Here is a 26,198-nt window from a genome sequence, read left to right as displayed (position 1 = left end):
AAATAACAGCTTGGTTTCCAGGTTGTAGTGGTTTGGTCCAAAATACTCATTACTGTTTACCTTCTGCGAGATAAGAATTAGGAGAACCACAAAGCAGGCACCAAACTTGAAAGAATATAAAGAAGTTTATTAACAGACCTAAAAGAAGAAAAAAAAAATCATACCACACCTTCAGAACACTTCTCCTCTGCCCCCCCCCTTTCTCCCTTCTCCCAGTGACAAAGTAAAAAGACAACCCGTGAGATGTTCAGTCTGTTTATCACTTCCATAATAACCTTGTTCAGTCCATTTAGGAAGAGGAGTATCTCTTGCCCATGCTATGAAAACATTATCACAACGAGACAGCCGCCCGGGTTGGTTCTCTGCTCGCATGTGAGTCCCTTCCCACGATTGCTTTCGAGGGTCCAATCTTGAGCTACTGGGGTGTAATTTTAAGGTTGAGCCGTTCAGAAACAAAAGTTCTCTTCACCCATCTCTGGGAGCATTTCATCTCTAAGAGCAGAGGCCCTTCTCCTTCCCTGGGAGCAAAGGGTCCTCCTCATCTTCATCTCTAGGACTATCTCTGGGAGCATCTCTAGGAACTGAGGTTTTCTCCTTTTCTATTTGGAGCAAAAGTCCTCGTCACCTCCATCTCTCCCTGTTCAAACTTCTCATTAAATTACAGCTGCTTCAACATCTGCCTATCTCAGTGCAGGTGCTTTTGCTCACAAGTACAAGTTGAACGCTCCACCCCCCATGCCTTCATGAAATTACAATGGGTACTCTGATGCATCATAGCTTTACAACAGAATTTCAGCTTGAAGCATTTCCTCTTTCTTCTCCCTCAGGTTTTCAGCTCTTCACAGCACTAAAAGGGTTAATCTCACCCAGGCCTTGCAGTTGGAATGAAGCTTATCACTGTTGGTCACATGATCCTTTGCCGACAGTGGTGCAGCTTCAGTTGAATCTTGGCCGCGCTGGAGAGGGGGAGCTAAGCCACTCCGGCTGCCCACAGCAGGGCTGTGGGGGGGTTCCGCGGGTGGAACAGGGCCCATCGGCTCCAGGATGGCCATGGCCCAGCCCAGCCTGGCCCAAGCAGGGCCTGGACGGGCTCGCTGGCCCCGACACGGGGCCCGCAGCCACCTGTCCCAGCACCGGAAACGAGACAGAGCTGGGGGGGGTGGTTTCTATTCTTAAGTGTGCATCACAGAGACGGTCACAACTTTAAGTGGCTTAAAGAATTGTCCATATTCAAACTGGCCAGTTGATAGGTTCTGTCAGGTCACAGAGGAAGCTGTAAGCACCCCTTTGCAAGAACATCACTTCCAGGACTATGCTTGCTAACCCATGACACAGGTTCATGACGAGGAATAAGAAAATGGTTATGAATTGTGGCAATTTTGGCCTTCACTTATTTAGAAGAGGGAAATCAAGTGAGGGACTCCAGCTCCCAGATAGAATAACATCCTCAGATACATCTAACAAGGATAAACACTTTTAAACAGCTTTCTTCAGAAGAGTTCTGCCCTGGCTGTCTTTTTGTCCAGAAAATATCTTGATCACATGCAGCGGTATGAGGACCTTGAGCTTAAATTGTTTCTCTGGAGGTGCAAAAGTCTGGTTTCAAATAACTCAGGAAGAAATGAAAGATAGAACAAGAATTTGACTTCTTTTTAGTAGATTTCTGCTGAGAAGGCCATGTCGTTATGCGGTTAGCTATCACTGAGTAATTTATAAACAGAAATGTGCAAGTCTAGCAGCTATATATATAGAGGTACTCTCTTAGGGAAGCTGGTGTCATTCTGTGGTTTCGCTGTGCTGATGATTCATTTATACAGCTCGAGATGTTGGAGCATAGCTGTGAAATTCCTAACTTGGAGACCAGACTATTCCCCATATGTCTCATTCGTTGCTCATCTCACTAGATAGATATTTCCCACACCAGGGCTACATGCAGTGCCTTGCCTCACTTGGGTGGATTTTGCTGTCCTTGGACATCCCAATAAAATAATCAAAATATTGAGAAATATCTAGTGTTCTGGAAGGTCCTTGCAACACAGACTTTCAAAAGGCCTCCACAAACAAGGTGTCTGTTCATTATCCCTAGTCAATGGAAGGGGAAATGGAAATTCAGGCATCATGGAATGGGGATTACACCTTTTCTACAAGGGACTGCTAATGTGCCTGCTTCTTACAGCAGCTCCCAGATTCTGCTGTTTCTCCTGGAGGAACTCACCCTGTTCCAGTGGCTCTGTGGCTGATGATGTTTGGCATCCAAGAACTGCAGTCCCTTGGACTTTGTTATTTATTCTGTTATCCAGTTTGGCTAAGCAAACTTCATGCAATTAAAAACTGAAGAAAATTTCTCTGGTTCACATAAGAATAAGGTAACGAGGCATTAAGAAATATTGAATGGTGAAAGCTGACTGGCAAGCAGATGCAAAGTAAACCACAACTATTGCACCAGCACATGTTATATGGCTTATTGATATGAGCAAACCTGGTTTTAATAATTTGTAATACCCTTGTGCAGAGTTTCCAGATGGGGTCTTGAGGAGAACAGAAAAGGAAAGGGAAGAAAAGGAGCTCTCCAACTCTGAGAATCACCAAATAACCGTGACAGAAAGAGAAAGACTAAACAGAGGGATTAGCACAATGCACAACAGACTCCAAGAATACAGGAATTTGCATGCTTAGACAGCAGAGTAAGTGCTGACATACCCCAGTTGTATATGACTAAGTGGGAGAAACAGGAGGTGATGTGCCAAGGGATCCACTTTGTCATGAGGGAGTGCTAGTTTGGCCAGAGCAGCAATGGCTGGGTTACAGATTTCCTCACCACTACAAGTTCCTGGAATTTCAAAAGACCCTTCCACTGCAACAGAAAGCAGGCAAACTGTGAAAAATAATTATACTCTCAAGAGCTGGAAGGGCCAGGGAGGAGGACACCCTCAGTGTAAAAATCAACAGGGTGGAAGGGACAAAGTAACATCTAGAGAGGCCCAGAGTCTCTGTGCACAGACACACAGCCATAGACTGGTGAAATAAAGAAATTATTTCTGAAAAAGTGGCGTTTTCTGGATTTTATTTAAGGTAGAAAACAATCCCTAGGCACAGCCTACTTAATATGTGATGCTATGTGGAAAAGCAGTGATGGAGTGCTGTTGCAAAGCTGAGTTTGTTGAAAGTAGTAAAGTGATATTGCTCTCCCTATAAACTGAAGAGGATAATCTAAACTGCTAAATAGTGACAGTCTAAACATCAGTGCATCCTAGTGCATCTTTCAAATGACAATAAAAGTAAAAAAAAAAATCTTTTACTGTTCTTCATTCTCTTATGGATAAAATGGTGCATAGATGTGCTGAATTGTGTTCAGGGATATGGTTAGGGTTAGGGATCAGAGAGTAAAAGTGCCTAGGGCTCCAGGGACACTGGGGATGGAAAAGGCATGCCAAGGGGATCATTGCAGGGCCCCAACATTGCCGCCCTTATATCTTTCTAATCTGGGCCATTCACAGAACCATTCAGTTCAGAAAAAAACCTCTAAGATTATGAAGTCCAACCATTAACGCAGCACCACCATGTTAATCACTAAACCACATCCCCAAGTACCATATTCACATGCCTTTTAAACACTTCCAGGGATGGTGATTTCAGCATTTCCCTGGGCAGCATATTCCAAAGCCTGTGCATCCTTTCAGCAAAGAAATTTTTCCCAATATCTAGTCTAAACCTTCCCTGGTACAACTTGAGGCCATTTCCTCTTGTGCTGTCACTTGTTACCTGGGAGAAGAGACCAACCCCCAACTTGCTACCACCACGCTGAGGTTCCTGCTTCTTCCCCAAGCTACCAGCCATCCCCCCTGCATGGATGGAGCAAGCCCACAGCACACAGCACCTACCATGCCTTAGTGCAGGGCTCCAGGCAAGGCTGCACAGTGAGTGACCACAGGGTCACTCACCATGTCAGGGCTGGGAGGTGAGGCTGCCTGGGAGCCAGGGATGCCAAGAAGAACAGCAAGCAGACATTTCCCACAACTTTGGCACCTTCTCAGACCACAGGCAGTGAGTCAGTAGGGGCATTAGGACATGCTAAGAAAAAAGCAAACCTAAGACTGCTGAGTGGCTTTTTTCTTTCCACGAGTTCCAAAATCATAGTGTTTGCTTGCAATCATGATCAGTCTTTATAATATATATGAAACAACATAATGTGTTCTGTGGTCTTTCATGTGAGAGGTGTTGAGGGATTTAAAAACACGGCAGTGATTACAAAAAGCCCACGGTAACAGCAGATAGAGGAGAAACTGTGTCCAGTTGAAGACCATGAAGTCATATAGAGTTACATGAGCCAGAACAACAGGGACAATAGAAAATTTCTAAACCAGTTATGGTGCTTGGCTGGAGCAGCCAACCCAGCAAACAGGGATTTCAGAGGCAAAGAGAAAAACAGATGACAAAGATTTTTGTTCATAATTGCCTTTTTGTTGGCTGAACTTAAATTTAGTAGGGAAAAAGTAACTTGATAGCTATGAAAAACAGTGACAAATATATGGCCTGTGATAAAGGAAAAACTGAGCTGGTACGTATCATATATTAATGTAGGTGTACTGGGAGGGTAATATTAAACGTTACTTTTTTATTACATGTTCCTGATTAAGTAGTTGTCTCACCAAGAAGATGAAATCATTTATGTAATGCAGGCAGTAAATCTTCTCGTTTATCTTAGATTTACTGTCCTTCTGACACACAAGTATATTTCACACACTTCTTTTAAGAAGCAGTCATATGAAATACACGTAGCAGATACAATTACCCAAGGTATTTGTTCCCTACTCCACTGCACTAATGTGTAATTCATTATCACAGGATTTGGAGGGGGCTGGGGCAGGAGATACCACATGAAAGTGCATATGGTATAGAAACAGAGGCAACAAATTTGCAGTCCTACTTGGCATTCTCTCTTTGTGCTTGTCCTGTACGTAGTGTCACGATGACCAGCAATTCTGACTGGCATCAAGAGCTGCTTAAGAAAAAATTGAGCAAGAAAGACTTGCTCTGGATCTCTGATATTATGGAACAGGGGGTTACAAATAAGTGAATAACAAATAATTAGATGCAACATAGACTGCTTCTCCAGCACGTAATGTTCTGTACCAGCTTGAAAGGGAACTCATCATTTCAGCAACTGGTTTTTTGGGAGGATTTTACACTAGACACTATTGAATGTTATTTGTTTAAATCATTGCTATCAATCGTATTTTGAAAAGAAAAAGAAGAGATTTTAACAACAGTATTGCTTTGCTATGCAAATTTTCCTTGATTACAAGCTGGAAGAGTTTTCATTCAGACTTGGTTAATTGGAAGGCTTTACCATTTGCAGGAAAATTTGGGTAACTTTAATGAAAGTTTGCAAGAAACTGGTAGGTGAGCTTTCCTTCAAAACATTCCTGGGTTGAGAGCTTCCTTCCTAATAAAACTCAGATCCCTGCTGGTCCTTCTGGCTGTAGCTTCAAAGACCTGTTATCTCAGAGGCATTTATTTCACTGGGGACCAGCAGAGCCCTGCACTTATTTTAAGGCCAGTTCATAAGTGCTGAGCCATTCCCCTTGTCTCCGCAGAAAGCTGAAAGATCCCAGGACCTTTACCAGTTACTATTTTGATTAATGTACAAGTTTTGTGAATAGACTTCCCAGGGAGAAGAGTTTCAGCAGGGTATATGAATAATGGATAAGCTCTTGGCTTGATACCATAGCTATGGGAACAAGAGACAAAAAAAAGGGGAACTAAATTTGGCCATTTCATATCATAATGATATGGCAGCAGTGTTTGGAACCTTAACCATTGCTGGCTCCCTTGAAGTTGCTAATGGCAGCTCTGCACAACAAGGACATGGCACTCAGTGGTTCAGAGCTGCTGCCTGTTTCATGACGTGCCTATGATACTGGCCTGAGATGAAAGGCTTGAAATTACATGTCCCATGCACAGGACCTTTTGCTGGACTTTTAAATATCCAAGTGAAATACTGGAGACAAGAGATCAGTAAGAAGGCACATACTTCTTGGCAACTCTCTCCATACATAGAGACAAAGAGAAAGAAAAAAAATATTAGAAACATATATGTATCCATACATGGAAAAACTTAGAGGCTGCTGCCTGCTGAGAGGAAAGGGTTGTATTCAAATTGCAAAAGTCACCAAAAGAAGGGTAGAAAAGAAAGCCCTGAGGATTTCTGTTCCTGCTCTGCAGTCTGTTTTTCCATTGCCCCATGCAAAGTGGGACAGTTACAGGGTGCTGGATGTGCTCTACAGGGACACCACAGTAATCTGGCCAAAACTCCTCCATGTAAACTGATAAATGTTTGTGATAACTCAAAGCTATTTTACATCAAAACTCCAGCAAAAAAAAAGTTTATTTATTATTAACATAGCTAATAGCATTTTAGTGATGTTTACATGTGTAGGGAGGACCCAAGGGCTATACTAAAAAGAATTTACTTTATACAATAGGGCATCATTAAAAACTTCAGTAGCAGCAGTGCTGTGTCATTTAAATCAAAATCCATTAATGAGTTTGCTGATGATACCATGTCTATTAGGGGCTGACAGCATCTGGCAGGGCCCCTGCATCTCAGCATTCACAGAACCATCAGAACTAGGATGGCACCCTCCAGACCTTGCTCAGACCACTTCTCTCTTTGTCTTAGGATAAACTTACTTCTCATTTTTGCAAATAACTACTATAAAAGAAGAGTATGATTTTTCTAGTATATCCTCATCAAATCACTCTTATTTCTGAAGACTTTGTGGAACAGAGGAAAGGTCTGACACTTTCTGGCACAGCAATCTGCCAAAGGGAGACTCTCAGTGTTTTCTTAACAATGTATGCAGTCAGCAGTTTTAACACTCTGCTTAATTGACCCTTTCAAAACCTTGTAATGCTGTAATCAAAAGTGCCAGGCAGAGCTCTGCCTTAAGGCTGTACTTTCTGAGAAGATGAAGAAACACCACCTTGAGGAAAGGATTCTGTTAATGTGCTAAATTTGATGTTTATGTAAGAGGAGTTTTCAACAGAAGTTGGTGCATAGGAGGAATAATGAACTGAAGAGGCTTTCGACACACCTCATGCCTCACTTAGGATCTGCCATGGGTAAATTCATGTGGCTTTGGGTTCAGCTCAACAAATAAAATGCAGGGTTTGCAAACTCTGTAGTATTTATCCACATTATCAAGCCCCTTTCAGAAACAGACATTTCTAGACAGGAACAAGTTCACCTGCAGCAAGGTGGATGCAAATTCATCCATACCCTGAGCCAAGTTCTGATGTGCCTCTGATACATGTTCTTGTCCATCTCTTGAACTGCTCTAATCCACAACCCTCACCTCGCTGCAGACCTGTGTCCTCCCCGTGCCCTTATCAGTCATGCCCAGGCTGCTATAACCAGATCACATATTTCAGTGGGGGACTTTGTACAGAGGTAAATTACTTACCAATGCAGCCACAATAAAAGGTCATGAGGAAATAGGCCAGGACTCAGGAGACAGACAAGGCACAGAGTGGTACAAATGCAGGAGAGGCTGTTGTTCCCATGAAGAGTTTTACTGCATCATTTTCCACCTTTGCACCACTGTAGAGAAGCCTCTCAGCCATGAACCTGGTTCACCCATGAAGGCTGCCCACATCGCAGCCAGCAGCTCCTGTGATATGAAGATGTTTCTCAGCAAAGTTCAGTATGGAGCACAAGACTCTCTCTACTTTTCTGCCCTAAAAATGCATGCATAGATACACCTATGTACACGCTGCAGCTAACCCAGGAAATAGCTAACTCTTTTACCAGCAAAAGGCTTTGTAAGACAAGAACAAAAAGTGTTCTGGACCTTTTGGACACCAGGAGAAAAAGCAACACATATGTATGGGAAAAATCTTCCTAATAAACAAATTAGAGGAAAGCACTTCCAGGTGTTCTTAAGACCCTATAATCTGCTGTAGGGCATGCAACAGTCAGGACTTGCAGGACGTGTTTGCAAGAACATTGGAGTTGCAGGAATAATACCAGTGAGCCCAGGATGTCCTGTGCTTTGTAGGGCACTGTGTGGAACATGCACAAGTTTCCTGAAAACCTGTGGGAGCAACATTTGACAGCTGACCAGAACACACAGCACTTACCAGCAATCTGTGCTCGTGTGGGCGACAGCAAGATGGGATCTATGGGCACTGATTGCAGAACAAAATGTACTGTACATGTACTGCTCACGCAACCTTACGCTGTTCCAACACAAGTGCAGAGCTGAAAGAGCAACATCAGGTTTGAAAACAATTCAGACCTTGCACTCCCAGTTCAGCCCATGCCAAACCTCATGCTTTGCACTCTGGCTCATGAAGGTGTAGGCCTCCTGTTTCCCAGGTGAGAGAGGTACCATGAGGCATCCAGAGTTCACTGTACCACAAGCATCCCATTACTACTCAAGTAATAGGAAAACACGCTTGTGAAATACAACCCCATGACTGTGGTTACTTAGGCAACATCTCCCTGCAAGTATTCATTGATCTGCTGTCCCTGGGGGCTGTCCAAGATTGCGGGTTGCCTGCCCTGTTCCGGAAGAATTGCCACACATCAAGAGGTTTCAACTTGCTTCCTCTTTACAATTTTGATTTTGATAGGTTTGCTGGTCATTTGACAACTATAGTCTCACCCTGGCTGAACTGATGCAGTTTGCAGCTACAGCAAGTCAGCAATGTTGTGGAATGAGATAAGAGGAGAGCACCCAAGAACATTTAGAAATCACTTCTGGAAATTCTTCCTGGAAGAAACCAAGCCAAATGAGCATTATAATCACTCATGTCTTAAAATTTAATGTGGCCTGCTGATGTATATTTTCAAATTTTTTCTGCAGTCCCTAGGACATAGGAGTTTGGGAATCCTAGCTCAAATTACTAATTCTGCCATCCTGCAAGACATCTGTTGCAACTAACATTACCTGCATCATTTTCTGCTAACAAATATGACAAGGAATTTGTTCCACATAGTGGGATGCTTCCAAACTACTTTTTTTTTCTGGCTCCAAAAATAACAGCTCTCTTCTCCATCTGTGATACATAATAAATATGCATTTTATCATGAATCCAGAGGTTTTTCAGCAGCGCTGGAGTCTGAAACAACTTGAAATATCTTCCCGTTTGAATACTTTACAAAGAATATGGCCCTACTTATTAAAAAAAATTAAAATCTCGGTTTCATCTTTTTTATTCTACAGGGTTAGCAGAATTCAGTAAAAGTACATTCTTCTTCCTCAGTTCATACAGCATATCTTAGTATCTACCAAAAAGACAGCTGGTATCCATCTGTCTGTGCCCAGTGACACACTGATAACTTTACCTTTTTTAGCTGCTTGTTCCCTCCTCTTCTTTCACATATCACATGCTGTTCACTTCAAGGATGCATACATTCTTTATATATGCCTCAAATGCATCTGTTGTTAAAATTAGTTTCCAACAGTGGTAAAAAAAGTAAGGTTTGGTCCATCAGTTTAAGTCCCAACACACCATCACAGACTTGAGGGGAAAAACAAGTCCATTAATGTACCTACTTATTCACACAACCTTATGCAAAAAGGTTAAATTGGGATTATCCAAACTGACACATCTGGCCTAAACAACCTCAGACCTGGGCACTGAAAAAATCTGACCCTGTCTCAGGACTACCCATTCCAGCACTGCACAAGCCAAAGGTGATGGGGGGCAACTCGGTAAAGTATGGCCAAACCTGTTTGCCCAAGTCCAGCTCTTGAAGAATTCAGATGTATTGTCTCAATGAGGTAGAGTCTAGGTCTCTAGTCAGGGTCTATTTACACAGCATTTTGATTTCCCTGCAGTACCTTTTAAAGATCATAAGTAAGCTTAATGTCATTTCTCTTGCAAATAAAAAAGCAATATAAAACCGTAATAAGTAAAGCAATATAAAAAGTGCAACATATCTATGTGGAAAGCTACTGACATTTACACTTGCACTATTTCAAGACTTGTGAAATTATACACTCACAGTTCTACAGTACTCAAGAAATAGCAGACCTGCCAGTTCCTAGACCTGGAGATCAGAGACTGAGCGGAGAACAAAACACAAGATGTTGTACCTCAGAGGGACCCCTTTGGTAAATGACAGCAAAACAGACTACAAACCATCTGTTTCAAACCTTGAAGAAATCCAACTACTGATGCATTCTGCTGGATGCACAAAGGGCTTGCCAGTGTTTGGGTGCTGTAGTAAGCTGCGAGCAGCACAAGTCAAACGTCACAAGATCGCCGGCTCTCCTGAGCAAAATTAGACACTATGCCTTTCCAAGATGGATGGACCTGGCACTCAAATCATACTCAGCTGCAGTAGGCTGAAGCTTTTAAGTGTAGTGAAGTGAGAATTTTTATCTCTTTATAGATGAAGACATTGAAATGTGTTTCTAACACATCTAAATGATAGCACTTAGACAAAACCTTTGGAGGTTTTGGTGTTTGGGTTTTGGGGGTTTTTTGAAGGGAAAATTTTGAAAGAAGAATCTAAAGGAAAAGTTAAGAGGATGTCTCCAGTCTTACCCAACGTCTCTTTTAGTGGCTGCTCCCTACCAGCTTCTGCAGGCAGCGTTGTTCCACCAACCTCAGACAAGTATGAAGGGAAAAATATCAAGGTGCCACAAATGAATTTTCACAGTAACCAGCTTTGTCTCTTGAAACTTCCTGCCACAACACATCTTATAAACATATAGTAAGGAGACAGCTACTTCCACCAATAAGCTAAGACTGTGCATTAAAAATGTGCCATATTTCTACTGCAAAAGGATTCTTACCTTCTATGCATTACTAGGAGTTTGCCTGAAATAATCATTGAAGCAGGAGTATAGCAGTGACCCTGAAGGTCCTTCCAGGAAGAGCCTCCCTACTTTAGGAAAACCACAACAGAAACACCAAGTGCTAGAATTAATCAAACTGCTTTTTAACTGTGGATGAATGAAATTTTCGGTTTCCTGGATGCCTTTTTATAGTAGGCTTGTATGTTAAAGTCTTATGAATCTGAGAATGGATATGGTCATCGTTAAAACTTTCCAAGGTGAGATTGACAGCCTCTTACCATAAAATAGCAATGCAGCCTTCTTCACCTGAGATGTGAACCTCTCTAGATTACGGATTGAAGCAGGTTATCTTCACATGCTCATCCAAACAAGTGAAAAAAAAAAGTGAAATGTTTGTCACATACAGAGCTGTCAAGATATTGCAAGAAGCAGATATTGAGCACCGCAATTAGAAGTATTTACATGCATAGTATCAATGTTTTCACCTCAAAAGGACACTCCTTAGTTTTTTATCTCTGACCATGACAGCTTCCAAAAAATATTTACTGCCACTTCCTCTGCAAACTTCAGATTTTTGAGCATCTCCCAGTCTACTGCCATTGCACAAAACTCCCTTAAGAAGCTATCCTGTGTGCCAGCAAGCACTCAGCATCTCTGCTGAGAGATATGAACTCATCCCAGATCTTACAGGAAAGAAACCGGATGCACTTTTCTGATGGCCACATCTTCACAAGAATGGTGTTTCCTAGGGTGAGATTAGAACTTGGAAAATGAGCTTGCTTAATGGCACCATATTTCAAATCCAAAAGGAACTTCTAGGCCTCTGCATTTGGTGTGTGAGAAATATCAGCACAGACAATACTTCCCAAAGTAGTGAAGGTGGCTATGACAAAATTCATTAGTCAAGCCTCAGAGTTACCACAGTCAACTTGGAACCAAGTTAAGTTGTGAATGTGAAAGTATAGCATTTGCTGATACACGTTTTACAAACAGATGGCAAATTTAGAAACAAGATTTAGATTTTGCCTGCCCAAAACTTCTTAGAATCATAGAATAATTTAGGCAGGCAAAGACCCTTAAGGTCATTGAGTCCTACAATAAACCTAACACTGCGAAGTCCACCATGAAACCATGTCTAATCATCACATCTATGAGCAAATGTCTCAGCTGCAGTTTTCTAGGAGAGGTCCTCCTGTTTCTGCAGCACTTAGGTTTTCTGCGATTTGCAAGGCACTTTCTAAGACAATGCTGCTTGTAAACATTCAGCCTCCAACTGGTATGTCTTGGACCTGGATTTGGAAGAGTGACCACAATGTAAAACTCAGCAATCCACATAAAATCAAACAAAATATTTGCATTATCTGGTCCCTCCAGTCTCTGATCTTGCAGGCTGTTATTAAATCTACAGAGTATCAAAACTTCCACAGATAAGAGGGAACCATTTTGCAGCTTCAGCCCTTTGTGAAACTACTCCTTTGCTTGCATATTAGCCTGAAGCTCTTTGATTAAAAGCTGGAGTGTCTTAGGACAGTTTGCACCAGGATACATGCACAGTTACACATTGCAGAGCAGAAATACAATCCCAGTACCACACAGTTGTGTCTTTGCTAGAAGTAGCAATGGCTGTATCCACTAAAAGAATCTCCAGTGTGTTGCTTCAACCCATTACTTTGCAAAACAAACACTGCTCTTTGGCAGAAACAGAAGTATGATAGCTAGTTAAGGAAGGAAGGAAAGAAGGAAGAGCAGACAGCAGAAAAAAAAAAGAAGCCGATAAAAGCAGAAGGGAACAGAAACAATAACATTTCTTCAAATAAAACTGAATTTACAGCTGCCACAAAAATACAAGCTTCTCAAAGTTCTGAGAAGTTAATGAGTCCTGCAGGGCCTAAAGGCATTGTTGGCAGAGGGAAGAAAGCTGCATCTCCTGCTGCAGATGAAGCCAGGTGTGAGAAAATCCTAAACAGGTCTCACCCAGCTGTGGGATCTGCTGATGGGAGTTTTCCCCAGCTGGTGGCACCCAGCTTGGCTGCACCCCAAGGTGCAGCACCAGGCACAAAGCCTCACCAGCCTGCCCAGAGCCGGTGACCTCCAACTGTGGGGCACAGCTGTGGGCAGCATCCAACCCCAGCTCCACTGGCATGCAGTCCCTGGCATATCTACTCCTTCTCCCAGGGGTCTCCAGAGACTTCTGGTGTATTTGGCCTCATCATGCAAACATCTCACAGATACTAGGAAATCATGTTTTCCTCCCCCCAGAGCTGTTATTACAAAAGACTAGGAAGAAGACCTAAGAGCCCTTTTAACTATCTCAGTTACAGGAATGTACACCATGGTCTTCTTGACTAGAAACAAAACTGAAGCTAAAAGGGTTGGTTCTATTTACAGAAGTGGAGCAAAAATATGATAACCGCTTCACTTTGTTCACTGCTGCAGTGAATCTCAGCTGCAAACTGATCCCAGGGGAAAAATATATTGGACTGATTTCAGTTAAGAACCCAAATTGTGAGACTTTCACTGTGACAGTGTGATCAATGACAGCTGAATAAAGCCCTGTTTGATTTGCAGACACATGTGTATGTGCCACAAGGAACACAAGGGATGTGCTCCTTTTGCCCACGTGCTGTGGCATGAGGGGTTATGCCCACATCCCAAACCATCAGTGATGCAATTAGCTACTATTTTAAAGCCCTCAAATTGAATTTGTGGGGAAATCTCTTTTGTACTGTCTTCAGAAAATAAAGATCAAGGTATGCACCTTTAGGAAGAAGACGTGTTTAAAAGCAGTGAATAAATCCTCTTCCAAAGACAAGCATGAAAAACAGGTATCAGAAACCAGGCACCCATTGTAGGTACTGGTTTTACAGCACAGCACTATCACCATTTTTCCACATTTTCTGCGTAAACCTCTTTTTGTTTTACTTGTGTCTCGGTTTTGAAAGACAGGTGTCTGCTAAGGAAGGCAGAGGCCCCCCTTGAAGTGGCAGATATAACCCCTTTTCCCTCCAAGTTATTATATTTTGAAATCAAGGGCCTTTAGGCAAAGATGTGGGAAATAGGAATAACAGTTCTTTACTATATATATATATGTATATAACCAGTCAAACAAAACAACAACAACTATGGCAGTAACAGCAATCACAAACCCAGTGCCAGCCTTCTCGGCTGTCAGGCCCTTTCCCCTCGGGTGCAGTTCCGCTCGCAGCCAGCAGGGGCGCTGGCGGCTCCCGGTGAGCAGGGCAGGTGCGATGGTTCCCCCGCGGCTGCAGGGGGCGCTCCGGAGCGAGCTCGGGGAGCACGCGGCACCGGTGCCCGGGGATCCCGGGAAGGGATGGAACAAAGGCTTCACAAACCCCTGGGCAGCCGATCCCGGGCTCTCGGGAACAGCAGGCTGGAATGGCAGGGACGAACGCAAATCCCGGGTGGCAGGCGAGATGTATCCAGATGGGAAAAACCACGGAGGCCCAGGCAGGCAGGGTGAGCAGGGCTACAGTGTAGCGAAAGCTCGAAGCAGCAGCGGGGCAGGACAACCACAGCTCGGTCTCCAGCAGGGCAGGGAAAAGCGGCTTTTGGGGTCCCGGCGTTGCTTCCAGCAGGAAGAAAGAATGGCCAAAAAGAAAGCAGCAGCAGCTCCTTTCTCTGCAGCTTCTCTCTCTGGACGCTCAGAGCGAACTGTCCCCACACCCAGGTGTAGACAAAAGAGTAGCCAGGCCCGCCCCACTCCCCTTTTTGTCTTTCTTAAGTACAGCTATTTGTCCCCTAGCAACATGCATATGGGAGAAAATTCCTTTAACAGGAAAACCTAAGACTAAACTAAAACCCCAACATTATCCACCCCGAATTTTTTCCCATACTAACATGTTACATGAAACTTAACTTTTTTTTAACCATATAAATCTATGCATTACCCAAATTATATACAAATATACATGCTGATACTGATACAAGTACAGAGCCATGGGTAGTTCACCCTAAAACAAGGTCCTCTTGAGGTAAGCATCGGGTCTCTCCATCCTTTTGCATCACCCACCAGGTGCAACCTGGTCCCTGAGCAAAAACAACCCCACGGATGGGTTTGTCTTTGCTCAAGGCAGACTTTACCCAAACAGTTTTTCCAAGCATACCTCTCATGTGCACCACTGGAACCTTATCTCCATCTGTTGTTTGTAGGGGTTCGGATTGGGCAGGGCCTGCTCGGCTGGTGGAACCTCGAGTGTTAACTAACCAGGTGGCTCTTGCTAAATGCATCTCCCAGTTTTTGAAAGTCCCCCCACCCAGTGCCTTCAAAGTGGTTTTAAGCAGTCCATTACACCGCTCAACCTTCCCAGCTGCTGGTGCATGGTAAGGGATGTGGTACACCCACTCTATGCCATGTTCTCTAGCCCAGGTGTTTATAAGGCTGTTCTTGAAATGAGTCCCATTGTCAGACTCGATTCTCTCAGGGGTGCCATGCCTCCAAAGGACTTGCTTTTCCAGGCCCAGGATGGTGTTCCGGGCAGTAGCGTGAGGCACAGGGTAGGTCTCCAGCCATCCAGTGGTGGCTTCTACCATTGTGAGCACATAGCGCTTGCCTTGGCGGGTTTGAGGCAGTGTGATATAATCAATCTGCCAGGCCTCCCCATACTTGTATTTGGACCATCGCCCACCATACCACAGAGGCTTCACCCGCTTGGCCTGCTTGATCGCAGCGCATGTCTCACAATCATGGATAACCTGGGAGATACTGTCCATGGTTAGATCCACCCCTCGGTCTCGTGCCCACTTATAGGTGGCATCTCTGCCCTGATGACCTGAGGCATCATGGGCCCATCGAGCTAGGAACAGTTCTCCTTTATGTTGCCAATCCAAGTCTATCTGGGACACCTCTATTTTCGCAGCTTGATCTACCTGTTTGTTGTTACGATGTTCTTCATTAGCCCGGCTCTTGGGGATGTGAGCATCTACATGACGGACCTTCACGGATAGCTTCTCTACCCGAGTGGCAATGTCTTTCCACTCTTCAGCAGCCCAGATTGGTTTTCCTCTGCGCTGCCAGTTTGCCTTATTCCACCTTTCCAGCCAACCTCACAGAGCATTGGCTACCATCCATGAATCAGTGTAGAGGTAGAGCTTTGGCCACTTCTCTCTTTCAGCTATGTCCAGAGCTAATTGGACAGCTTTGAGCTCAGCAAATTGGCTCGATCCACCTTCTCCTTCAGTAGCCTGTGCAACTTGTCGTGTGGGGCTCCATACAGCGGCTTTCCATTTCCAGCTAGCGCCTACAATTCGGCAGGAACCATCAGTGAAGAGGGCGTATTGTCTTTCACTCTCTGGTAGCTCGTTATATGGTGGGGCTTCTTCGGCACGTGTCACCTGCTCCTCTTCTTCTTCAGAAGATAACCCAAAAGTCTCACCTTCCGGCCAGTTTGTAATTATTTCCAAGATCCCAGGGCGACTTGGGTTTCCAATTCGGGCACGCTGCGTGATGAGGGCAATCCATTTGCTCCAAGTAGCATCGGTGGTGTGATGTGTGGAGGGAACCTTTCCTTTGAACATCCACCCCAGCACCGGTAGTCGGGGTGCCAGGAGGAGTTGTGCCTCTGTGCCGATTACTTCTGAGGCAGCCTGGACTCCTTCATAAGCTGCCAGGATTTCCTTCTCGGTGGGAGTGTAGTTGGCTTCAGATCCTCTGTAGCTTCGGCTCCAGAATCCCAGTGGTCGGCCCCGAGTCTCACCAGGCACCTTCTGCCAGAGGCTCCAGGACAGACCATTGTTCCCGGCTGCAGAGTAGAGCACGTTCTTCACCTCTGGTCCTGTCCTGACTGGGCCAAGGGCTACGGCGTGAGCAATTTCCTGTTTGATCTGGGCGAAGGCTTGCTGCTGTTCAGGGCCCCAGTGGAAATCATTCTTCTTGCGGGTAACCAGGTAGAGAGGACTCACGATCTGGCTGTACTCGGGAATGTGCATCCTCCAGAAACCTATAGCACCTAGGAAAGCTTGTGTTTCCTTCTTGTTGGTCGGCGGAGACATTGCTGTGATCTTATTGATGACCTCAGTGGGAATCTGACGTCGTCCATCTTGCCACTTTACTCCCAGGAACTGGATCTCTCGGGCAGGTCCCTTGACCTTGCTCTTCTTGATGGCAAAACCAGCTTGCAGGAGAATTTGAATTATTCTCTCTCCTTTCTCAAACACTTCGGTTGCAGTGTTCCCCCACACAATGATGTCATCAATGTACTGCAGATGTTCTGGAGCCTCACTCTTTTCTAGTGCAGTCTGGATCAGTCCATGACAGATGGTGGGACTGTGCTTCCACCCCTGGGGCAGTCGGTTCCAGGTGTACTGCACGCCCCTCCAGGTGAAGGCAAACTGAGGCCTGCACTCTGCTGCCAGAGGAATGGAGAAGAATGCATTGGCAATGTCAATAGTGGCGTACCACTTTGCTGCTTTGGACTCCAGCTCGTACTGGAGCTCCAACATGTCTGGCACGGCAGCGCTCAACGGTGGAGTCACTTCATTCAGGGCACGGTAGTCCACAGTCAATCTCCATTCCCCGTCAGACTTGCGCACAGGCCAGATGGGGCTGTTGAAGGGTGAGTGGGTCTTGTTGACCACCCCTTGACTCTCCAGCTCGCGGATCATCTTGTGGATGGGGATCACAGCATCTCGATTTGTCCGATACTGCCGGCGGTGCACTGTCGAGGTGGCAATTGGCACTCGTTGCTCTTCCACTTTCAGGAGCCCAACTGCAGAAGGATTCTCAGATAGTCCAGGCAGGGTATTCAATTGCCTAATGCCCTCTGCCTCCACAGCAGCAATCCCAAATGCCCACCTGAGTCCTTTTGGGTCTTTGTAGTAGCCATTCCGGAAGAAGTCTATGCCCAGAATACACGGGGCCTCTGGGCCGGTCACAATCGGATGCTTTTGCCACTCCTTCCCAGTCAGGCTCACCTCAGCTTCCAAAAGGGTCAACTGCTGTGATCCCCCGGTCACCCCAGCGATGGATACAGGTTCTGCCCCCACATGTCCCGATGGCATTAAAGTACATTGTGCCCCAGTATCAACCAATGCATCATATTTTTGTGGCTCTGATGTGCCAGGCCATCGGATCCACACCGTCCAGAAAACTCGGTTCTCCCGTGCCTCTTCCTGGCTAGAGGCAGGGCCCCTCTAGCCCTGGTTATCATTCTTTCCCTGGGCGTACATGCTCGAGGTACCTTCAAGGGGATCCGACATATCATCCTCCCTTCTGTAATACCTGGCAGCTCGGTCACGGGAGGCTGAGGCTACCTTCACCTTAGCGGAACCCCCTCGGTTAGTGCCTCCCTCCTTGAGTTCACGCACCCGCGCTGCCAGGGCAGAGGTGGGTTTCCCATCCCACCTTCTCATGTCTTCCCCATGCTCACACAGGAAAAACCACAGCTCAGCTCGTGGGGTGTACCCTCTCTCTCTAGCAGGGGGACGACGGGCTCTGACTTGGGGGCCTGTGACTCGCACTGGTGCCACACTGACCCTCCTCATCTCCTCCCTCATCTCCTCCCTCATCTCCTCCCTCATTTCCTTCCTCATCTCCTTCATGTCCTCTTTGAGGTCCTGGACCACAGCAGAGACATGAGCTTTCAGCGGGCCATTGATCATGCTGTCATAATGCCTGAGCCTGTTGGCAACAGAGCCCACTGTTTCTCGGGTATTGTCAGCATCAATCGTTGCAATGAAGGTGGTGTATTGTGATGGCCCTAGCCTTGCCAGGTTCCACATCATCTGTCCTGTGCACCTGACCTTATCGGAGTCATTATCATGCTGTCCATCCTTCCCAAAGAGTACCTCTAATATTGCCACCTCTCTTAGCTGTTGGATCCCTTGCTCGAGTGTCTTCCACTGCATTCTATGATGATACTCCTGCATTCTTTCTTTGTGAATGAACCTTTCTCTCACACTCATTAAGAGCCGCTCCCAGAGAGAGAGAGGCCCTGGCTCCCTCACAAATATCTGGTCCACACCTGGGTCCTGGGTCAACGATCCCAGATACCTTGCCTCACCACTATCCAGTTGCACACTTGTGCCCATAAGGTCCCAAACCCGAAGCAGCCAGGTGGTATAAGGCTCACGCCCCCTTCGCACAATGTCGTTTCGCATAGCACGGAGACTGTCGTGCGACAGGGACTCAGTAATGATTTCTGGCTCTGGCTCTCCTGCTGGTTGTGAGGGCCCTGGTTGCCCATCATCATTAACTGGTCGTACTGATTTGGTCTTATACTTCCTCCTTTGCACAGGGGCGACCGCTGCTGGCTGTGGTTGCCCTTGTGGTTCAGCTGAAGCCTGGACGGTTGTAACATCCGTGGGTTCCACTGCTGCACCATCGGACTCACCCTCTTTGGGGCAGGGAGAGGGTTTTTCACCAGCTGAGGAGGTGTATTCCCTTAGCAATTGGCATATCTCCTGGCGCACCTGGCCCATCTCCTGGCACATCTCCTTGCGCACCTGGCCCATCTCCTGGCATATCTCCTGGCGCACCTGGCCCATCTCCTGGCACATCTCCTTGCGCACCTGGCCCATCTCCTGGCACATCTCCTGCATCCCTTTTTCCAGTACCCCCACCCAGTTTGGGTAGTCCATTTCTGAGGTGGACTGTTGGGCGGTATCAGTCTGTGGGGCGGGATCTCTAGTGTCTGGGGCTGTGGCAGGCTCTGGCTCTGGGGTAGGATCTCTAGTGTCTGGGGCCGTGTCAGGTTCTGGGGTAGGATCTCTAGTGTCTGGGGCCGTGTCAGGCTCTGGAGCAGGATCAGGCTCTGGGGTAGGAACTCTACTCTCTGGGGCCATGTCAGGTTCTGGGGCAGGATCTCTAGTCTCTGGGGCTGGTGTCCGGATAGATATCCAAGCCAATCTCAACTTATCCTTGAATGCTAAATAGAGTAGGCCTATCAGCAGCAGATGGTTAGTATTCAGAGGGAATTTAAACCCTTCAAAAATTGATGGGGTGGGCCCAAAGAACTGGTTGAGGGGTTGGGAGAAAACTTCCGCTGGTGTCATTTCCTCACAGAAGGTACCATTGTTAACATAACCCCAAAAACATGTGCTCAGTGTGTGATAGCTGTTTATCCATGTGCCCACATTCCGGAGGAAGTTAAAAACCCATGAATTCCTCACCTTCTCGACCCATAACGCAAGCTGGATAACAGCAATGGTAGCCTTAGTCAGAGGACCCATACTCAAGTAAGGAGCTGCAAAGGGGAAGAATATAGCCACGGCTACGTGCCACCCAAACCAGGGTAAACTAGACCACATAGTGCTGCCTAACAAGGTTCCAATACCCAGCACACAAAATAAAGTTATCCAGGAACTGTTATTCCTTTTTCACCTCTATCTCTTAATGCCCTCAGGCCCCACGTTGGGCGCCAAGATCTGTCTCGGTTTTGAAAGACAGGTGTCTGCTAAGGAAGGCAGAGGCCCCCCTTGAAGTGGCAGATATAACCCCTTTTCCCTCCAAGTTATTATATTTTGAAATCAAGGGCCTTTAGGCAAAGATGTGGGAAATAGGAATAACAGTTCTTTACTATATATATATATGTATATAACCAGTCAAACAAAACAACAACAACTATGGCAGTAACAGCAATCACAAACCCAGTGCCAGCCTTCTCGGCTGTCGGGCCCTTTCCCCTCGGGTGCAGTTCTGCTCGCAGCCGGCAGGGGCGCTGGTGGCTCCCGGTGAGCAGGGCAGGTGCGATGGTTCCCCCGCGGCTGCAGGGGGCGCTCCGGAGCGAGCTCGGGAAACCCGCGGCACCGGTGCCCTGGGATCCCGGGAAGGATGGAACAAAGGCTTCACAAACCCCTGGGCAGCCGATCCCGGACTCTCAGGAACAGCAGGCTGGAACGGCAGGGACGAACGCAAATCCCGGGTGGCAGACGAGATGTATCCAGATGGGAAAAACCACGGAGGCCCAGGCAGGCAGGGCGAGCAGGGCTACAGCGTAGCGAAAGCTCGAAGCAGCAGCGGGGCAGGACAACCACAGCTCGGTCTCCAGCAGGGCAGGGAAAAGCGGCTTTTGGGGTCCTGGCGTTGCTTCCAGCAGGAAGAAAGAATGGCCAAAAAGAAAGCAGCAGCAGCTCCTTTCTCTGCAGCTTCTCTCTCCGGACGCTCAGAGCGAACTGTCCCCACACCCAGGTGTAGACAAAAGAGTAGCCAGGCCCGCCCCACTCCCCTTTTTGTCTTTCTTAAGTACAGCTATTTGTCCCCTAGCAACATGCATATGGGAGAAAATTCCTTTAACAGGAAAACCTAAGACTAAACTAAAACCCCAACAACTTGGCACATTTTTCCTCAGAAAACAACTAGCTTATACCTCCTCTCTAATGAAATTATCTGCCACAAGCTCCCTTGTCCCTCAGTGAGTTGGAGACACAGGTGGCTGAACCCCAAGGATTTCTCATTTCTTGTGTTTAGTGCACCCAAGGAAGGGCTTGGCAGAGCCTGAGTTGTTGATGCTTTCCCCCTTCTGCCCCAAGTCTCAGTTATTGTAACAAAACCATCACTCTGAGGCACCTGCCCAAAATATGGGTGACTGGCACTTGTTTGTCCACAAGTCTGCAGCTGAGATCTGTGGGTGCCATGGCCTGACAACAATGAGGGGCTTCTCTCCTGGGGCAGATGGGGCAGCTCAGGAGTGAAAACTTTGGCCAGCTGGACAGAACCTCACTTCAGTGCTTCATATACAAAAATCACAGTGGGCTAAGCATTTTCCATCTTAGTCTTTTCCTTTTTAATCAGAAAATTAATTTGCCATTTAACTGATACTTCTCATGGGAAAAAATGCTAGTCTTGTGAAATAGAGACACTCTGGTCAAGAAAGGCAAGAGGAGGTCAGGTTGACCAAGACAGAATATTTTGTTTGATACATCCTGCAATACTTGATCAATGGCATCAAATTTGTAAAGCACTTTAATGCAGCACATGGGGTTTTATACATATACCCAACCCCTCAAAATTGTAAATGTAGCCTGAAGCAACACATTTCCCTTGGAGACAAACTTTGTGAGCTGGGCCATGAGAGAAGTTGTCCATTCAATATGCACTGTATAGGGTTAATGAATTCAGCAGCATCAAAATGCCTTTGGAATTCAAATTATAGTCAGCATAATGATATCTTCGTGGTTCTTGCAAAAAGCAAAATATTACCGTTATTACAAATGAAGAAATTATTTTTGACCAAATACTGCAGTGTTTTCCTTTGAATTTTCTGAAACAAAATGCTTTTTAAATTCTCTTTTGTAAAGAAACAAATAAATCTAACCTTTTGTTCCTTATTTCAAATTAGGACCTTAATATTAGAAAAAAAAAATGCTTCTAACTCTCCCTCAACAGGAGTGTAGAGTACTTGTGAGAAAAAAAGTACTTAAGATGATATCCAGGTATACATAAGGCTACAAACTAATTAATGAGGATAAAGAGAGTTTTCGAATAGTCTCACAATGACCATCTGTTGTAGAGGGAATATGGCTCTTCAAGAAAAGTCTACAAATGCTGAGCAGTAGAAAGAAGTGTCTGGATTAAGTTAGGAACATTAGACCTGTTATATTCCAAATTTTCAGCATTTTTAAAATGTCCTTTTTTAAAAACACATGCAGCAGATGATGAGCTCTGCACTGAGAAGTTTAGTGTCATGGCAAACATGCTAAAAAAACCCCTGGTGGCATGTGGGTACCTAAACTCAAGCATGTGGCTCTCTTCCAGAAGTCCAAGGTATCTGAGACAACCCCACTTCCCTGGGAATCCCAACATTTCTGCTGCAGCAGCTGGAAGCCAACCAGAATACCAAAGGACACAAAGGCTTTAGGAACTCAAAGTAATTCTTCAGCAAATACTCCTACCTTGGGTCATCCATAGAGAGATGGTGCTAGGAGCAAACCTGGAATTCATTTCCTTGCTGCTTTGTGCAGGTTACAGGCAAAGTTGTCCTCTATCTACATTTTGGGTTGTCACTTCTAATCCCTGAGTTTGTACACTGGTACCAGTAAGGAGCTCCTCTCCAGCTGCAAAGCCTTCAGTGCCTTCCTGGGTTCATCATCTGTAACACCACTGCCAGCTCAGGTCTCTGATTTCATGAGCAGAACTACTGATCCTTCCCACACCACAGCTGCTCATGAAGCACATACTCACCCAACACGTTTTACAAGGTCCCTTTTAAAGCAAGGTGACACCAATGAGCGTTGGTCTCAATTTCATAAACTGCAGCTTTTTAAAAGCTGATTTCCAGGTCCAGCCATCTCAGCACTGCAGACTGAACCAAGAACAAAGCTGGCCACTCTAAGCTGTGATGTCCTTGCTCTGAATTGGAGCCCCTGACTTCAGATTTACCAAATCCCTTTATCTTAAACATGTGAAGAACCTGATTGCTGTCTTCCATGACTGGCAGTGGGCACGAGTTTATGCACGTCACTGAACGTGAGTTTAATGATGCCGCTGAACAGCTGTGTGATGTGAAATAAATCACTTCATAAAATCCCTGGTACTCTCTCTAGTGTAAAACTGAGATTTGTCCCACTGGCACATTTTGAAAAGCACTAGAAAAATGTTTTTATCTGAATGGCAAATAATAGATGAATTCATGCTTAACTTGCATTTTTCCATTTTAGAAAAATTAGTTTAAAAAAACCTATCATAGCAGCACAGTAATGATAATTGCAGCTTAATTACCCATAACTGATTCTTTATGCCCTGAAATAATTTATTCTCCTTTTATACTTGTCTCTGATATCCATTAGAGTCATTACAACTGTGAGCCTATAATTACATATTTTGCATTTTAACATTCTATGCCAGTATGTGCTCTCTTCTTATCTTCCAGCTAATTTCATTACCGAAACACCAAGAAAATTTCCATACGAATTTTCCCGAAGGTTTTGGGATTTGATTGGGGTTGGTCTAGCACTTAATGAAGCCTAGAGAGATGGTTCTTAGGACACAGCTTCTGTATGCACCCACCAGTCTGGCTTTGCCAACTGCTCTGTGTAGGCTGCTATGAGTTTTCTCCGTTTTCTTTTCTTCTTTGCCTCTGTTTCGTGAGTCCTTTTACTCAGAGTTCAGATTAAAACGCAGGAGACACCAGGCTTCTTCTTCTAATTGATGTTTATTATTTCTTATCTACAGCACAGCTGCATGGGATATGCCTCTAAGTTAACAAGGTGAAGATGGCCCCGAGTTCTAACTTCCAAGGCCATTTCAAGTCCACACTATCCAATTACGGAATGCCAACTAATCTATTTTTACTTATAATCCAATAACTAATTATTCATGATCCGCACTGTGGGCTTTTTGAACCAATACCAAAACACCGAGATTTGTGAAGAAGAAGGAGGAAAGAAGAAGAGCAAACCCACGCCCAAAATCCTCCATCTTGTTACTAAATCCCATAAACCTAATTTTTCTACATCTCTACATATTCCACCCAGTGATGTAACTTTAATTACACAGCAACAACCTCAGTGCTATCACATAAAAAGGGAAGCCTTTCCCAAGCCCTCAGGTCAAATGCAGTGTGCTTTTGAAGATCATTGCCTGTCAGCACTGAAAGACTGAAATTCTCTGAACCCAGGGTTCCAACAGGCTGCACCATGGTGGGATCATCACAGCAGTAAGTCTGCCTTCAGGTTTGGGATTACACTTCGGCATTAGCTGGAGGCTAGGACACAGTGCTTGGGAGAAGAGAGGTTAGATTGTGTCTATGTTATGTTTGAAGATAAAGTAAATGCTTAGGTCTGCAGTGGGCCTGAGAAAGCCCTTGACAAGGCTCTTCTAGGAGGACCCAGGTCCACTTTCTGCCTGGTGGCACCACCAGTAAGAGACACAGGATTGCCAAAAGCCAGGACTTTTCCTTGTTGCAAGTAAGCATGCTCTATACCAAACTACATGCACATGTATCCTTTAGCAGAGGTAGAAAATTTGGTAAAATCATTGCAATAAAGCAGAAAACATGTTCTTTGCTCTCTGACAGATCTCACCTTGCTAATGCCTTCCTGTCTCAATTGCCAAGGGTTAGTCAGCATCTGGCCCAGAAATGTGAGCGTGTGGGTCACACTCTACTGCCTTCACCAAACACCAGGGAAACACCCGTACCCAAAGGGGCCAAGATGGTTTAATGGTTGACTTGAAGAATCTTAAAACTAAAAACCTGTTTTCTAGCTATCCCTCTGACAACTAAAAGCTGCCAAACACATCATTTACTCTCTTCTGTCTTTCAGCTTTCCCTGTTTCTAAGACTAGAGTCTTGCTAACTATACTGACAGGATTCTACCAGAAATTGTCTGTAACCTCCCTGTGACAAGAGATGACACAAACAGCATTTACAATCCCTTCACTCCAACAGCTGTTTCAGAGACAGAAATGCTTTTTTTTTCCATGGGTAACATGGTCTGGGTAAAATCGGTTGGGAGACGCAAATATTAAAATAAAATGGAAGTATGGTAATGCCTTTTAATGGACAAATTAAGCTGAATGACAAACATGCGATTCTGCAATATAAATTTCACACAGAGGGCAAGTAAAATCTGAGCCACATGCAGCAATGGAACAAATTAATCTGATTTTCCCGTGCCACATATTTACCCCATAGAATCAAAAGAGCCTGAGAATGAAACATTGAAGTCAATTTCCTATTTTAACAAAGAAAGTACCCCTGTCATTTCCTCAGCTGGAAAGGGCATATTTTGATTGAGTCAGGGATTTACTTTCTTAAACAATGAAACACCTTCCTCCCTCCTTCTCCCCCTAGTTTATCATTGTTTAGACCAAGAGTGGAATAAACCAGAGAGATAAAGAGAGTAAGATTATCAGTATTTCTAGGGCAGAGATTTTACCCTTTATATGCTGCACTGAGCCACACAATCATGGAGCAAAAATTAAGCAACTGCAATTATTACCTGATCTTCATCTTTAATTCCCCCACCCAGTTACATTCACAGCAGTCCAATGGCTATAGTGGCTGTGCTAGTTTTGGCCTGACCCTGCGTTTTCACACCTCCCCAAGCAGCACCAACACAGCAGCATGTTAAAAAAACCTTTTAAAAAAAAAGTTAAGTCAAAAGAAGACCGTTGTTACCAGCTTTCCTGCCTTTAATGGGTTGGAAATTGGCCAAAAGCTGTGTGCTGGAGCTCAACAGTGAATTTGTACATACTGGACGACAGCTACAATCGAACATTATTACAGCTGCTGGGCACACACAGCTCTTTGAACCCACATCTCCTTACACACGCCAGTATAGTACAGCAGGCAAGGGACACCCCTCATGTGCAGATGGAATCCTAGCCATAAAGCTTATTCCTCATGGGCAAAAGAAATCTTCTCACAGTTCAGTTCCCAGCATTGTTCCCCTGCTGGACTGGTTGGGATTCCCTGGCAAAGTAAGAGC

Source organism: Corvus hawaiiensis, chromosome 2 (genome assembly GCF_020740725.1).
Source record: "Corvus hawaiiensis isolate bCorHaw1 chromosome 2, bCorHaw1.pri.cur, whole genome shotgun sequence".
Lineage (NCBI taxonomy): Eukaryota > Metazoa > Chordata > Aves > Passeriformes > Corvidae > Corvus > Corvus hawaiiensis.
This window is presented reverse-complemented; position numbering follows the sequence as displayed.